The sequence below is a fragment of the Rousettus aegyptiacus genome, unplaced genomic scaffold (assembly GCF_014176215.1).
Source record: "Rousettus aegyptiacus isolate mRouAeg1 unplaced genomic scaffold, mRouAeg1.p scaffold_m13_p_9, whole genome shotgun sequence".
NCBI classification, from domain to species: domain Eukaryota; kingdom Metazoa; phylum Chordata; class Mammalia; order Chiroptera; family Pteropodidae; genus Rousettus; species Rousettus aegyptiacus.
The window spans coordinates 1,429,880-1,446,671 of record NW_023416312.1 but is presented as its reverse complement, the minus strand read 5'-3'; the positions used below and the strand labels follow the sequence as shown (position 1 = coordinate 1,446,671).

At 41.9% G+C, this 16,792-nt stretch overlaps 1 long non-coding RNA gene and 1 pseudogene across 1 annotated transcript in view; both read right to left on the bottom strand.

The window, feature by feature from the left end:
- Positions 1-16,792, bottom strand: part of LOC107504071 — a 106,107-nt gene that overhangs the window by 67,374 nt on the left and 21,941 nt on the right. The window contains exon 2 of the long non-coding RNA XR_001595369.2: positions 16,228-16,349. This is a non-coding gene — a long non-coding RNA (uncharacterized LOC107504071). The remainder of the gene's footprint in view (positions 1-16,227; positions 16,350-16,792) is intronic.
- LOC118608299 lies at positions 12,933-13,050 on the bottom strand (annotated as a pseudogene).

The window sequence follows — 16,792 nt, the reverse complement described above, 5'->3', positions numbered from 1 at the left end:
TAGCACACTGCCTGATATATATTAGTTGTCCAACAAATGTTCCTCTAACTGAACTAAAGCGCTGAAGTTCTGCCTTTTCTAACACCCATTTTTGTCATCTTTGGTGACTCAGCTTCCTACATTCTAAGTAAGAGTCATAATAACTACCTCACAGGGTTGTTGATTAAAGGGCACAATGTATATAAAGCACTTAGCACAGTGCCTAGCGGCCTCCATCCACCCTCGCCCCTGCTTCCAAAATAAGTCTCTTCCCAATGGGAAATAGTAATAATTTTCATAAGGTAAAAAAATCAGCAGTACTTAATCTGACTTTTAATTGCCACTTTGAAGGCAGTAGGGATGGATAAACATTAGCGTTGGTGTTTCAGGGGTCCTGAGACCACTCACACATTGCGCGATTTGCTAGACAGACTCACAGCATTCAGAAGCAGGTGGACTCACGGTTACAGTGTATTACAGTAATTATCGAGGGGTGAAAAACCCATCAGGAAGGATCGGGAGGAATCCAGGCCCAGATTTCCTCAGTTCTCGCCCTAGCACCAGGAAGGAATGTGTTTCTAGAACCTCTAGCAATTAGATGCAGCGACACAGGCATGGTGTTCAGCCCGGTGAGGCCTGCTTCAGACACAGCGTCCAGGATTTTTATTGGGAGTTTGTCACTTAGGCATAATGACCTTCCACAACTGCCAAAAGTCCAGATTCCCAGAAGGAAGCAGGTGTTTAGTGCCCCAGATGGGCGAGACAAGCTGTCACTTAGAGAATGGTTTAAAGGCAAAGTTTCCAGGTGCCAGCCAAGGGCCAACCTTGTCAGGAGGCCTTTTAAAGACAGTAGCCTCAGGCCTGCTATGTTAACTGTTTCCTGAACACATGGCGAGTGATAAACTGGGGGAAAAAAAGGGTGGGACTTACAGGAAAGAAGAGTAAGAAGAACGGGGGAGAGCAGAGAAAGGACAAAATGCTTGAGAGGAAAAGAGAGAAAATGAAGTAAAGGAAGGACCACAAAAGAAGACAGAAAAAAAGGAAGAGGGAAGGCGGGAAGAAGATAAAGTAACGACTTGGCCGAGCCAGCCTCGCCTCTTATTCCAGCCACCTGACCCTCTAGGACCCATGCTCGGTCCCATTCCTCCCAACATTCCACCTCGCACGCCACTTCCTGGGACGCCATGCTGTACGTGTGTATTTTTCATCCTCTCTGTTTACATACGTATCCGTTCCCTCGGCCCTGCTGCCTTGAGGTAATCTGGCTGCTTTGATAAGGGTAGTGGAGAAGGATGAGGGAGGGGAAGTCCAACAGTGATGAGACTAAATAGAAAAAAGCATTCGAGCTCAATGTAACGAGAAGGCAATAACAGTCTCAACTTTGAAAGAAACGGGAACTCTTTCCAGCTTTAGAAGGTAAGAAACACTGGGAAAACAGTAGCGGAATAGGCAATTCTGAGGGTACTTTTTAATTACAGTGGCCTCTTTGACTTCTAACAGGTCATTGATTACTTCTCTCATGTAAATAGCTAAAGAAAGTTTTTTTGTTTTTTTTTTAAGTTGAGAAGTGCGAGGGTTTTACTCTTCCAAGCCTTCCTTTTTTGACTGAGTTCATAAAAAGGGAAAAATAAGATAAAGCAGCTATTCCTTGCCTTAGTGCTTTTGTAATTGAAAAATATGACAGATCCTTTTCTCCTTTTCTCACATTTTGTATTTTAAAAACTGCTGTCAGACTAAGGCTTTGCCAAGTTTCAACCCAAGTGAAATCTTACCAAGAAAACTGAAAGATGTATAAAAAGCAGATGGATTATAGGTATAATCATACAGCCTACACATGTGTTATGTTTTTTTAAACAAGTTCATCTCTCTTGTGTTAAACTTGTAATATTAGTTATAATTAAATCCACATACTGAAATATATTTCTTTTGATCATTCGCTTTTGTAAAAATACAGATACATTGAACAAATTCATCTCTCTCGTGTTAAATGTATGTTGTAATTATATTCGTGTACAGAAATATATGCCCTCTTATCCTTCCATTTTTACAAAAGTTCACTTTTGTAAAGAGTCATACATATTGACCTGGATAAAAACAGACACCCTAGGTAAGAGAAGAAATGAGGAGGAATCGGATAGCTTTCCATCTTCAGTTAACTAGAAGTCTGCCACATACAAAGAGACATTTTCACAACTCCAGATAATGGAGGTTGAACAAATACAAGACAATTTTCATTAGGCACATTAAACTCACTTAAGGAAAAAGTTGATGTCACCTAGCCCCTTCTAACAGTAGAATGAACTGCCTTATTCGGTAACTGTAAAGTGCCAAGTACGGTCACTGATGGAGCTCTAGTATTACTGAGACTCTGAGAAATCGGTGGCGAGCCAATGGAAGGACCAGACAGAAGAGCAAACATGGTGGCCACAAACATTCTTTATCTCAGCGTAGTTCCCTGTAAGGCCTTCCTTGCTCGGCCATGAAATGCATTCTGCATTTCCAACATGGCAAATTCCTATTGTGTGAGCGTTCGAAGAGAAGTCAAGGGATGGCCAAAATCCAAAACACTGACAACATTGAATGCTGGCAAGGATTTGGAGCAACACGAACCCTCGTTCACTGTTGGAGGGAACGCAAAATGGTACAGCCACTTTGGGAGACAGTTTGACAGTTCCTTACAAAACTAAACATATTCTTACTATATGATCCAGCAATCGTGCTCCTTGAATTGACAACTGCAAATGAATCGAAAACTTACGTCTGCCCCAAAACCTGCACACGAGTGTTTATAGAAGCTGTATTTATAGTTGCCAAAACTTGAAAGCAACCAAGATGTCCTTCTGTAGGACAAATAAACGGCAGTATATCCAACAATGGAATATTATTCAGCGTTAAAACGAAACAACAAAAAAGAGCTATCGAGTCATGCAAAGCCATGGAGGAAACTTAAATGCATATTACTAAGTGAAATAAGCCAATCCGAAAAAGGCGACATAACAATGATATGACATTCTGGAGAACGCAAAACTATGGAGACAGTAAGAAGAATATGGTCACCGGGGGTCGGGGGAAGGAAGGGACGAACAGACAGAGCACAGAGGACTTTTAGGGCAGTGAATCTATTCTGGAAATACTACAATGGTGGACGCGTGTCATTATATATCTTTCAAAACTCATGGAGTATGCAACACCAAGCGTGAACCCTAATGTAAACTATGAACTTTAGATGACAATGATTGTTGATATAGGTTCATCTTTGTGACAAATATATCACTCTAGTGCCAGATGTTGATAGTGGGGGTGGCTATGTGTGTGTGTGTGTGGTGGGGGTGGGGGGTAGGTATATGGGAATTTCCTATACTTTCCCATCAATTTTACCATGAAACAAATACAGCTCTAAAAAATAAAGTTTACTAATTTAAAAAAAAAAAAAAAACAAAGAAGCTGGGGTGTTTCTCTTCAATAAGGCAATAGAAGGGGTGTATTTATTTGGTAGGAAGTGAATCAGATGACCCCTTAAAGTCCCTTCCAACCCTTGATTTCTATGCTCTGTTTGGTGTCAGGATACCACTGACTCTTAGGACAGAAAGGGATTTTAAAGGTCACCCAGGAGAAGCATTAGAGGCATTCTTTTCTCTGCAGCATGAAAGGTCATCTTAGTCTGTGCTGGAAGATCTTCAGAGAATGGAAATTTGGTGCCTCTTTGATTAACTCTTTCAATGCCTCCTGAATCGCTTTGTCTGAGAGTCTTCCTTGCATTGAAACAACCCGTCTCCCCATAGTTCCCGCCCTTTAGATATATCCAGGGGAATGAGAAAGAGAGCAGTGGGTGTCTGGGGGCAAATCGGATATCTATTCAACAGAAAGCCCAGCAATAAATATGAGGCCCTTGCCATAGAGGTGGGCATTGGAAGAAAATGATGCAGGGATCAGGGACAACCAGACAGAACTGGAAAGGACAGCAAGTCAGACGCACAGTGAACTTGAAGTCCTGCAGGACAAAGGCAGGGAGCTCAGTTTAGGTGCCTGTCAGGTCATCGCTGCACTGGGCCACAGGCAAATTTGGGCAGTGTCATCTTCCTCTTGATGAATATTGAATTTATTTCAAGTAAATATTTCTAAATCATACCTTTCCCCAAAAGGTCCTTCTAAATTGTTTGCAAGCAGAAAGATCGATCTTCTAACAAGTTCACAGCCTTATTTAGAAAGTCTTAAAGAACTTTGCCAAATCGAGAGGGTAGTTTCATTCCTTATTTTACTCAGAATTCCTCTGAAATCTAAATACTATTGAATATTCTTTCCTTGACACTCCTCTTCCTATCTTGACCTTCCTTCTCTCTGTCCCATTTTCTCTCAGCATCCTTCATTGGATTCTCTCCCTTCTCTTCTAATAGTGATGGTTTTCTCAAAACCCAATCCCCAGCCTTGTTATATTACATAAAACACACCTCTTGGGCATTCTGACCACTCCCATGGCTGTATCTACACTCATATGTTGATGAATCCCAAATGCGTATCTCTCTAAGAGCCTCTCTCCTGCGCTCCCGAATCATCTCTACTGAACAGGCCACAGGTACCAAGAGCAGGTGTGCTCACAGTGGATCCAACTGTCACTCACTCCCCTGTTCATTCATTTCCAACTTGGCGCTATATTTACCCAATCTCCAAGGTTGGGAAGCCAGAAGTCGTCCTGCATTCTTACCTCTCCACTAGCTCCCATTATCCAGGCATGAAGTCGCATCAGCTCCATCCCCAGGCATCTCTAAAATACATCTCTTCCTTCCTTTCTCATCGCCAAAGACACGGTTCACCATCTCTCATTTAGACTATTGTAATATTCTGCTTTCGTTTTTACATTTTTCATTATATGATGTTCTAGTTTAGGTGCTTTTATAACGAACACCACATTTCTTGACTTGGCCTTACCCTGTCCCGGTCTAGGTCCCCACGAGCCACTGACCAAGACTATTACTAGTAGTTGATCACCTGGTCATTGCCATGAGATTTCTAGATAGTATGATTTATGTCACTATTTCTTGGTTTATCAAAATCAAATTTCTATTAATTTGCTTGTACTATAGGTAAAAATTTAATTTACTTCCCAAATTGCCAGTAGCCCTTCTTCCCAAAATTCTGTATATACCCGAATATAAGGCAAATACTTCCTCAAAAAAATCTCATCAGAAATAAAGTCCTTATTAAGACTTTCAGATTACCAGCGGTCTCCTAATTACTCAATTTTGAACAACAAAAAAGTCACGTTAACCTGAAATGACCTCAATCAAACTCAATGTGGATGCTTATAGAAGTCACTTGGCATGATGGGGGAAGGTAAATAAGTTTAATGCTGATTGGGTCATCATTTCTGGAGAAACAAATTCAAACCACAGCTCTGGGTGCCATTACGGACAAACCTTTCTAAAAAATCAGTTCATTGCAATACATTACGTGCATATGTTGTGGAGCTCACTACATATTAATGGATAGATGTGAATCATGATAAAATTTCTAATGGCGGCATTATACTTAAATTCAAAAAATGCTGTAATCAACCAACTTGGTAGATTCAACCAAGTACATCACTGTTTTCAAGTGGCTCTAGATGAAGGAGAGATGAATGTCAACGTGCAAGAATGGAGTTTGAGAAAAACCATATCATGACATCTGTGAAAAAGAACAATTCTGTATGACTGTATATTTTTTATAACATGAGGTTTAAAATATGTATATACAGTTAAAGTTTAAGTTAAAAATTATAGGTAGACATTTGGCCATTTCTATTCTTTTCCGAAGTATTGTACACTCACGTTGAAACACAAGAGAAGTTGTTTGTAACTTTCTCATGTAGGAAAATGATGGCTTCGCTTGTATTCCCAGGGTCCACTTATATTTAGGCATCTACTCTAGTTACATCTCCAGATCAAGACCTCTATTGGTCGGTGCTGCGACAAGCAAGTACGATTCATTTCTCTATTTCACATTCTCTCCACTGTAAGTGATGTCTCTTGGTTCTCCATTTTGTAAAAAGAAGCAGTGATGATCACTCCCTTCCCTCCGCTGCTCCTTTGCTGTCCCCATTGACCTGATTCTGTGACAAACCTTGCCTGTGATTTGTCCAGCAAGGGTCACAAACTTTTGACTCCTGGGCGAAACGTGACATAGATGTGTTTTGTTTGATTTAAATAGAAATTTGTAAATTAAATTAGTTTCTCAGTATTTTAAACTGAGAGATTTCACCTGTAACCAAAGTACTATTTCTTAATATTTCTTTGATGTTTTACTCTTTTTCCTTCTCAATTTCATGACCTTCACCCTAGAATACTCAGTTATACAGCTGCCTGGAGAGAGACCAGAATTGATTATAGAGAAAATTCGAAGAGAAAGTCCAAGGGAATATTCATCTCGTGATCTACAAAAATAGGCTTATCAAGCAGAACACTAATCCGACAAGACTAGCTCTAGATCACTTTATGTCCCTCTTAAGTTTTTCAAGGGACAAGTTTTGAGGTCTTAGCCTCACAGATTTCTACAGTACCCTGACAACGGGTGATCCTTCCATCTCCGCCCACTGGAGCCATGCTGCGAAAGTTAGAGGATATGTTATGAGTAGGGTCACCAAACAGCCTGGTTTGACTTGTATAGTCCAAGTTTATGCATGTCGCCCATGCCTCTCATCTAGCTAGTGCCTTCTTTCACTCTCAAATGTGTTCTAGATCAGATTACCCATTGTATGGGACACCCTAGTCATAATGGAAGTTAAGGGACAGACCTCTGTGATGGTTAATTTTATGTGGCAACTTGATTGGACCACGGAGTGCCCAGATATTGGGTCAAACATCACTCTGGGTGTTTATGTGAGGGTGTTTTGGGATGAGATTAACATTTAAATCGGTAGACTGGGTAAAGCAGATTGTCCTCCCTAATGTAGGTGGGTCTCATCTAATCAGTTGAAGGCTTGAATAGAACAAAAATGCTGACCGTCCCCCAAGTGATGACTTCGAACTGGGACACTGGCTTTTTCCTCTCTTCGAATTTGAATCGAAATATTGGCTCTTCCTGGGTCTTGGGCCTGCCAGCCTTCAGAATGGAACCACATCACCAGCTTTCCTGTCTACTGCTTGCCAACTCATCCTACAGACCTTGGGACTTGTCAGCCTCCATAACAGTGTGAGCCAATTCCTTACTGTAAATATCTTTACACACGCGCGCGCGCGCACACACACACACACACACACACATCCTACTGGTTCTGTGTCTCTGGAAATCCTGACTTCTGGTCTGAGGAACTGTGAAAAGGCAAGAGAGAAAAAAGCTGGAGAGCAAAGTGGGCAGTCGGGTTTCCTGATATCTTTTCTTTTGACTGTGTCTGGCAAAGGAGAGACACGAAGGACAAATTGGGGAGAATATAGAGGGTCTGGAGCCTCGTCATACCACTCAGTCATAACGCCTTGCTTGAGAGCCAAGTCCCACAAAAGGAGATCTTGAAAATGAGCTTGTTTAAGTTGCCCCAGGTTCCTCTGTGGAAAGTGGCTGAGTTTCTGGATGCGGAGTTTGCTGACAGGATTGTCATAGTGGGGGGATGGTGGCGTCTACCGAAGACTCTCTAGAAGACCACTTGAGTTAGGGTTGCTATGGACTAAATGTCTGTGTCCCCCCACAATGAATATGTTGAAATGCTAACCCTTCAAAGGTGATGGTATTAGTAGGCAGAGTTTTGGGGGCTGATCAGATCATGAGGGTGCAGCCCTCATGAATGGGAGAACTACTCTTATAAAAGAGACCCCACAGGGCTCCCTAGCCTTTCTGCCACGTGAGGACACAATGAGAGGTCTGCGACCCAAAAGAGCACCCTCACCTGATCACACTGGCACCCTGATCTGGGACTTCCAGCCTTCAGAACTGTGAGAAACAAATGTCTGTTGTCACAAGCTGCCCAGTCCGTGGTATTTTGTTATAGCAGCCTGAACAGACCAAGACAGGGTCAGATGGAAGTTACGGTCACACCTCAGAGAGGTCAGAAGTGACAAGAGAGGCAGAGCTGAGGCCAAAGCCACCAGCGCAACACAAGACCCTCTCAAGGCCAAGAGCAGCCAGATTACTAGTTCTCATTTCAAAGATGTCAGCCACAAATGCCAGCCCAGCTAGCGGCACCCATGTGGATGAGAAGCTTCGCTTCAGGAGCCCAGAAAACTATCCAAAGAGCCTAACTCTTCCCTCTGACCACGAGTTACAAAAGCCACACCCTGCCCCCTACACCTCACTGCTCTTCTAGGGAGAAAGGCAGAAAGAAACTGGGTATTTTTATGTTAGTTTGAACCATATTAGTTGCCAATTTTCAAACATTCGTAACCTGCAAATTAAGATAATAACATATTTAAACTACATAAAAATAAGCATACAACTCGTTAATAAAAACCCGATTTTTTAAACAGACAAACGATTTAAACAAATATTTCTCCTAAGCAGATATACGAATGACCAAGAAGCACATAAAAAGATGCTCAACATTATTAGTCATTAAGGAAATAAAAATCGAAGCCACAAAGATGTCACTTCATACCATTAAGGTGGCTATAATAAAAAAAAAACAGGCAATAACAAGAGTTGGCAAGGAAGTGGAGAAATTGGAACCTTTACACACTGCTGATGAGAATGTAAACTGGTACAGCCGCTTTGCAAAACACTTTGACAGTTCCTCAAAACCTTAGCCCCGAAGTTCTCATACGCGCCAGCAATTTCACTCCTAGGTACATACCTAAGAGAACTGACAACATATGTCCACGTAAAGACTTGTACTCAGATGATCATAGCACCATTATTCACAATAGACAAAAGATGGAAGCGACCCAAATGTCCATCAGCTTACGGATAAACAAAAAACAAAATAAGGTCTCTCCCTACAGGGAAATATTATTTAGATGTGAAAAGGAATGAAGTATTATTGTATGTTACACGTGGGTAAGCCCCGGAAACATTACGCCAAGTGAAAGAAGCCAGTCACAAAAGCCACATATTTTATGATTCCGTTTCTATGAAATGTCTGGAGTAGGCAAATCCTGAGGCACGGAAAGTAGATTTGTGGTTGCCAGAAACTGGAGGGAGGGGAGGGATGACTAATGGGTACGGCTTTTCATTTTGGGGGTGATGAAATGTTCTGGAATTAGATAGTGGCGATTGTCGCACAACTTTGTGACTACACTAAAAACCACAGAATTGTTTCTTTCAAAGCGTAAATTTATGGTACATAATTATACCTGAATAATTTCAAAAAGAAGAAAGGAATATTTCCTAAATGTTCGGAATGGGGTAAAACTAGAACAAGAGTGACTTTTATAGGTGCGTTGGTGTTCTCTTGGGTTTCTCCTCTAACCGGCAGAAGGGAGATCGGGAGAGGCCATGACCACAGATTAAATCAAGAAATGAGATGCTGTTCTGCGTAGCCGCAATGTGGCGTGAAAAAGAATTTCCTGACCTTGCAATATGCATATAGATCCAGCTTTCTGGTTCTCTTGAAATTTTTTATCTGATAACAGCGGGCTTGACAATCCTGGATGCAAACGACGCTCTCAGTTCAATAGCAACAGCAGCCCGCCTTAGATGGGGTGCCCGTTCCCCGGTTTGCCACGGCCCCCCCCCAACCAGTATCACTTACTCACATCGTGTACCTACTTCTGCATATATCTGAATTTCTGATTCTTGGTCAGTCAGTCGATTCTAAGAGTTAAACATCAATAAGCGGCATTTATGTGTGTTTACAGTTAGGAAGATGTTTAGCTGCAAATAACACCTAAATAAAGTACCTTTAACATTAGGCATTTCTTGCTTTCCTATATCAAGAAGTCTGAAAGTGAGTAGTTGCTAAAGTTGGATCAAGAACTCAGTGATTACAAGATCCCAATGTTGCAGAGGCTACGAGCCGTCTACCAAATATCTATTTTCTCTTTTTTGTATTACTCGAACCCTGAGATTACTTGAAAGGAAAATGTGATGAGCTAAAAATGAAAATTCCTGTCTCTCTTATGACTGGGGGTATTTGAGATGGTCCTTGTCAGTGAGGTGTAAGTCATTGAAGGGGAAATCCAAAAAGGCAGTGTTAAGGATTAACACGGCTGCCATATGCCTTCTTTTCTCTCTGCAATTCCTTCTTCGTGCCGGAAAGGAAAATACAATGGCTGGAGCTCTGACAGCCATTTTAAGAACAAGAGGATTAGAATGACAAAGCAGAAAGTCAAAAGGAGCTTGGTTCCTGGTGATATCATGTAACCAACCACAATAGCCTTGGACTATCCACTCTGGACTTAATAAAGCCATAATTTAAGCCACCCCTTTAAATAGCTTTTATTACTAAAAACTGAATGCAATTTGTGATTAGTACACTGCCAATATATCTATAGCTCTTTAGGCCTTTTCATTAAATTATTAAAACTGCTGCTGCCTCACTCATGATGAGAATAAGAGGGGCGAATGGGTCTATCACAGACACAACTTTCCTGTTCGCTTAAAGGCAGGGACATTATTCAGGCACTGAATGTCTGTCTTGTCCGGTTATGGTTGAAATTAGGAGCACACAAATTCTTCATTGAATATGCGTTACTACACCTCCTATTAAGGAATTTTTATTAGTTGGGACCAATAAAGATGGCATCTATGCAAAGCATCCGCTGGAACTCGGAATATGCCACCAATATTCTAGTCCAGGTTCTTTAAATCCCACGTTCCCACCTACCCTGGGTTCTAGAACGACTCCATTTTCTCATCCACTTCCCTCTATTCCAACTATAGCAAAACACACCTTTGGACAGTATTTAGATGCAAATGCACGAAAATCATGTGGCCACGAGTATTAGTAAGATACAGGCCCATCGAATTCACACTAAGATCTGGAAGCAATGTACGTGTCCATGGACGGATGAATAAATACAGAAAATGTTGGCATATACACACAATGGAATATTATTCAGCCTTAAAAAAGAGGGAAATCCTGCAGCATGTGACATCACGAATGAACCTGGAGGACATTATGCTAAGTAAAATAAGCCAGTCACTGAAGGATAAATGCTATATGATCCCACTCATCTGAGGAACCTAGAGTCGTCAAACTCAGAGAAGCAGAAGCAGAGGGCGGAATGGTGGTCACCATTGGGCGTAAAGTTTCAATTCCTCCAGATGAATAAGCTCTAGAGATCTCCGCACAACACTGCGCCTGCAGTTAATTACACCCTATTGTATGCTTAAAAATGTAAGAGGGTAGATGTCACGTTAAATGTTCTCGCTGTGATAAAAAGAAGTTTTAAGAAACCCACAGACTCATATGAATAACTAGAGAAAATATGTATATATATATATATGTGTGTTTCCATGTAAACATAGAATATCCATCTAAATGAAAACACAACATATTTAAATTTTTGCAGCAAATTCAGCATGCCCCAAGAATACATTCTTTTGCAGGCCCAGTTTAAGCCACTCTGTCCTAAACAGCTACCGAGTCCCACTATACCTTTCTCTCTGTCCCCGTGCTTGTCATTTCTGAATATACTTCTTTGTTTTCTCATCTCTTTTGTCCTTGTCTGGGAGCCTTCTGATGTGGGCAAGTGCTCTTCTCTGTTCCCTTACAGATAAATCTAATTACTTAACATTGGACAAATGGTCTATAAATACCGATTGCTTTGAACGAAGCTCTAGAAGAACTCATCACACCTTGAAAGGGGGCCCATCAGTAAGACAAATCTGAAATTATTTCTACTTGCAATCTGTACAGTATACAAAAAAAGAAAAACCCATTAAAAAGTACTCGAGTCTTTAACAACCGGACTTTGATGACCTGCAAAGACCAAGGAGAACATCTTATTCCGCTTGACAGGTATTTATTATTTAGCCTTTTTATCAGAACTCATAGATTTTGTTCATCCTTCCTGTTCAATCAGCACCAAGAGGCGTAATGGTTGTGAAAGGTTCCTAATGAATTTGGGGCCCCCCTCCCAACCCCCTGTTTCAGGGTAGAGCCATGAGCTCATTTACAGAAAGCCTTGCCAGGCTCTACATATGGTTTGTCATATAAATAGATCACATCTTAGGCATATCAGCAAGATAGAGGAGGCTTGCCCTCCCCACAGTCTGCTGAAGTAGAAATTCTCACCTAAAAAAGTAGGCAAGCCACCTCTACTTTCTACTTCTCAGGGAATTTAAGGATGTGTTGTGTGAAAATTTCACTCCTTGGCAAGCTTAGATGAGTCCTGGACTATCCAAAAATAAAATATGCCAGAGCTAAAGACAAAATGGTAATCCTGTTTAATTTTACCCTTTTACCTATCATTGGGCTTTGTGACTGCATATTTATTACCATCGACTTAAGTTCCTGATCTGGATTATAACCTATTGCATGGTCCAAAATATAGTGATTAGATTCTGTTTCGTTGTTTGTAAATAAAATCTGATGGTCTGGCTTCCTCATGATATGAGTCTCCATTAAAATAAAAACAAATCTACAGCATAAAATTGACCACAAAACCAAATGAACCTAAGACACACAATAGTCCTAAACAGGGGGAGGGGGGGCTTTCCAGTGTCTTTCAACATCTAATTATTTGTTCGTTTTGAATATTTTTTGAATTTTTTTTTTTTAATTTCGAGACTCACAAGAAGTTGCAGAAATAATCTAGAGCTCTGTACATCCTCCGCCCAGCTTCTCCGAATGAGAAGATCTGGCCTAACTATAGCGCACTGCCAAAGCCAGAAACGAACGTCGATACAGTACCGTTAGCTCACCTAACCATCTTGTTTGCATTATACGCCTCTGTGCCATACTCTTTGGCACAGAGGATATACACTGGTATTTTATTTATTTGTTTGTTTGTTTGTCTGTTTATTATTTTTAGGCGAGGCAACCCTTGGTTGACCTCACAGATCGCAAGGACCTTGTCAGCTTACAATCCCTTATTTTTTATTTTTTATGCCTGTAGCTCCTGGTCTTCCTAGATGGTCTCCCATCCAAGTACTAACCAGGCCCGACCCTGCTTAGCTTCCGAGATCAGAGGGGATCGGGCACATTCAGGGTGGCATGGGCCACGCCACCCTGTTATTATTTTTAAACGTTTATGGAAGCCCGACTATGTACCAGGCACTATTACGCGCTTTCACATAATAACCTCATGACATACATTTATTATCTACATTTCGGAGTAAGGAGACTTCACTATAAAGGGCAAAGCAGATATTTTCCCCTCCTTCTGGTTCTTCAGTATCAGGCCCGTGGCTAAGAGGCACTTCGTGTAATGACATTAATTTCGATATGAGGTATTGATTTTTTTAAACCTTTATATTGAGTCTTTATTAAGTCATAGCTCTTCGATTTTCAAATGTATAAAGAGAAAGTTCACACAATCTGTTCCCTTGTGTTTTTTTTTTTCTTAACTACCATTAGGCATGAAGTGAGTGAGTGAAGCCATCACAAAACAAAGAAGATTCTGCCTGCAGTTCAGGATGGCAAGGGCCCCAGGTCTTAAGTCCCTTTCCAGCCCTCAAAACCACAGTGACTCTATTTCTGCTCTTGTTCTCCTCCTGTACCCACACGATAATGTTTTTATTCCCTGGTAATTATTTCTAAAAATAAAATGAGAAAGAAGAAGAAACATGTCTCTATCTTACGTTTCTTAACGTTACTTGTAACCTCCCATTTAATCTCCCACTAGAAAACACTGTCCGCCACACTACCGTCAAGCCTCATGCAGTTAGAAAACGGATGACCTCCCCAAAAGGTGAAGGGATTAAGAAGTGCAAATTGGCAGTTACAAAACAGTCACGGGGACGGGGAGTACAGCACAGGGGAGCCAGTCAATAATAGTGTAATAACGAAGTGTGGCGCCAGGTGGGAACTAGACTAATCGGGGGGATCTCTTCGTAAGTTATATATAAATGTCTAACCACTATGCGGCACACCTGAAACTAATGTAAAATAATATGGACTGTCAACTGTAATTGGAAAAAAAGAAAAAGAAAATGTATGGCCTTAATGCTTCATGTGCCCCTGTCCTTTCTACCACCACTGGGGGTCCCGGAAATATGGTGGGGCTCACTGGGGCTCGGCTCTGAGCTACTCGTTGTCTGACCTCTGCCTTTCATCAACTATTGAACCAAGCTCACCCGAAACCGTTGGGACCCCACAAATGAGTTTTTCTCTCATTTCACTGACCACTCCTTTCGAGTGCCTTTTTTTATTCCCTCCTTCTCTTTCTGACCTCCAAAGCTGGAGTCCTTGGGGACCATCAGCAGCAGCCTTTCCCCTAAAACAGTGATTCTCTATCAAGAGTGACTTTCACCCTCGGTGACATCTGGCAATGTCTGCAGATATGTTTGCTCGTCACAGCTGGGGGTGGGTTGGGTGTGTATGCTAATGGCACCTAGTGGGTAGGGGACTGGATGCTCCTGAACATTCCTATCATGCACATTGCAGGACAGGACGGGCCCCATGACAAAGAACGCTGCCACCCCAAATGTCAGCAGCGCCAACATCAGGAAATCTTGCCTTAAAAGATTTTATCTGATACTGTAATATACTCAGATTCGGTCTACATGCTGACTCCCAAATTTCAATCTCTAGTCCTGCCTCTTCTCCCAACCGTCTCCACTTATGTCTGTTACGTGCTTCAAACTTAACCTGTTCACAAGCAAACTCTCACTCGCACCCACAAACCTATGAGGACAGCAGCTAAAACTCGCAGCCAGTCTCTGCGTCTGTGGCCAGTCTAAGTGCCACTCTGAGTACCGGAACCTCCAAGTCCTCCCCATGGCAGTGATGGCACCATCCGGAGAATGGTCTTAGATCCAAATTCTGATTGTATGGAGGAGACCCTTTGGTGCAAGCATACTATGATTAGAATCCAAGAATAGTGGAACTGTTAAGGACCTGTCTCTGGGAGATGAGGAGAGTTTGAGATGCACCCAAATCTACACCTTTAATGTGATAGCAGAGCCGAAATGAAAACTATTGTTTCTTACAGCTTCCGGGCCGACGAGCTTTCCTATGGCTGACTTGGCTCCCTTATGTGAAATATGTAGCTCAGCTGCTTTTGTGTCATTATTTTCCTATGTCATTGTTAGATACACAGTTTCCTATAGTGCAGGAGTCAGCAAACTATGGCCCGCGGGCCAAACCTGGCCGGCCACCTGTTTTTGTATAGCCTGTAAGAACGATTTACCATTCTTAAAAAGGAAAAATTCCAAAGAGCATTGGTAATTCATAACATGTTAAAACTACATTAAAAACAAATACCGTATATATAAATAAAGTTTTATTGGAACATCATTCATCCATTCATTCACTCATTCATTTAGGTATCATCTCTGGCTGCCCATGCATCACGACAGCAGAGCTCAGTAGTCACAATACACAACATCTGGCTGGCAAACTGAAAACATTTACTGGTCCTTTATGGAAAAAAATTTGCTGACTCCAGTATGCTGACAGGAGCTCAAATTTCAGAGTTAAAAATACAAAAGTGGATTTCAGTTTTGTCTCAGCTGGTAGTGTGGTCTTTGAGTATGATTCAGTGTCAGTGAACCCCAAGTTAAATGGGGATAATGAGACTTCCCTTGAGGGGTTGCTAGACACAGTAGAAGTAATGCCTATGAAGGCTTGGAGTATACTAGAAGTCACCAAATATTAGCGATGATAATAACACTACTTACTGATATTATTATTAGCACAAACTTTACCCTCACAATTTCCCCTTTGGTATGATCTGAGAGTTCCTGTGTCAAACGTCTTTTGAAATTCAGGCAAATACACAAGTTAAAACAAATATCCTGGTCCCTTTCATCCAATAGTTGGGTGATGACAGAACAAATTCCCATCACATCATGTCCTGATGGCAAACTGGAGGGAGGTTAATATCTTTATAATTCGCATGTCAGTGCACGCAATCATGAATTCCCCGAGTAATTAGTTTCCTGGAAAATTGTCTCCTGAGTGAATAAAGGTGACACCATTTGAAATATGAAATCATCATGACCTGTCCAATCCTCTTTCCAACTTTCTTATTCCAGATCGTCAGAAAATAAGTTTAGTTAACAGAAAACGGGGAACCAACATTAAGTTAATAAACAGCATATAGAAACAGTCCCCAGGCTACCTGAACCTCTTCAAAGGTTCCGGTACTTAGAGTGGCACTTAGACTGGCCACAGACGCAGAGACTGGCTGCGAGTTTTAGCTGCCAGGGATCAGAGACAGGAACATGCTTGACACTCACCTTGCCCGTGGCTTCCATCAGGGCCTTGACCTCGACCCTGGCCACCTTCAGTCCTTCGGAAAATTCTGCCATCCCTGGTGGCTTCTCGGCCTCAGGCGTGCCTCCTGGCTTCCATGTCATCCCTAGCGTGGAAAAGAGGACAACTCTAGCTCTTTTTCTTTGTGCGACCCCATCCTCTTCCCCTTTTGCATCCCGCCATTTTCTCCTGCTCTCTGGGCAGTTTGGGCTCAGCAGAGAGTCACTTCCAGCCTCCTCCGACTTCCTCTTCCTGCCGGACTCCCCTTTCTATGGCACTTTCTAGGATGATCCGCATCCCTCATGAGTGACGAGACGTCATCTTGCTAATTAACATATGGCCTAATTATGGCAGCGTTACACTTTAGAAGACAGAATTAAAATCTGAAATGACCTAAGTAATTAGGAGGGGCAAGCAGAGACAAAAGAAAGTAGCAGGAATAAGGCACGGGTGGCCAATGACTTGGCCATGTCCTGCGAAGCCGAAAACGACTGGCCCCGACTCAGGTCGATGGACACCCGGGGACCGACTCCGAGTGGACTCTCTTAT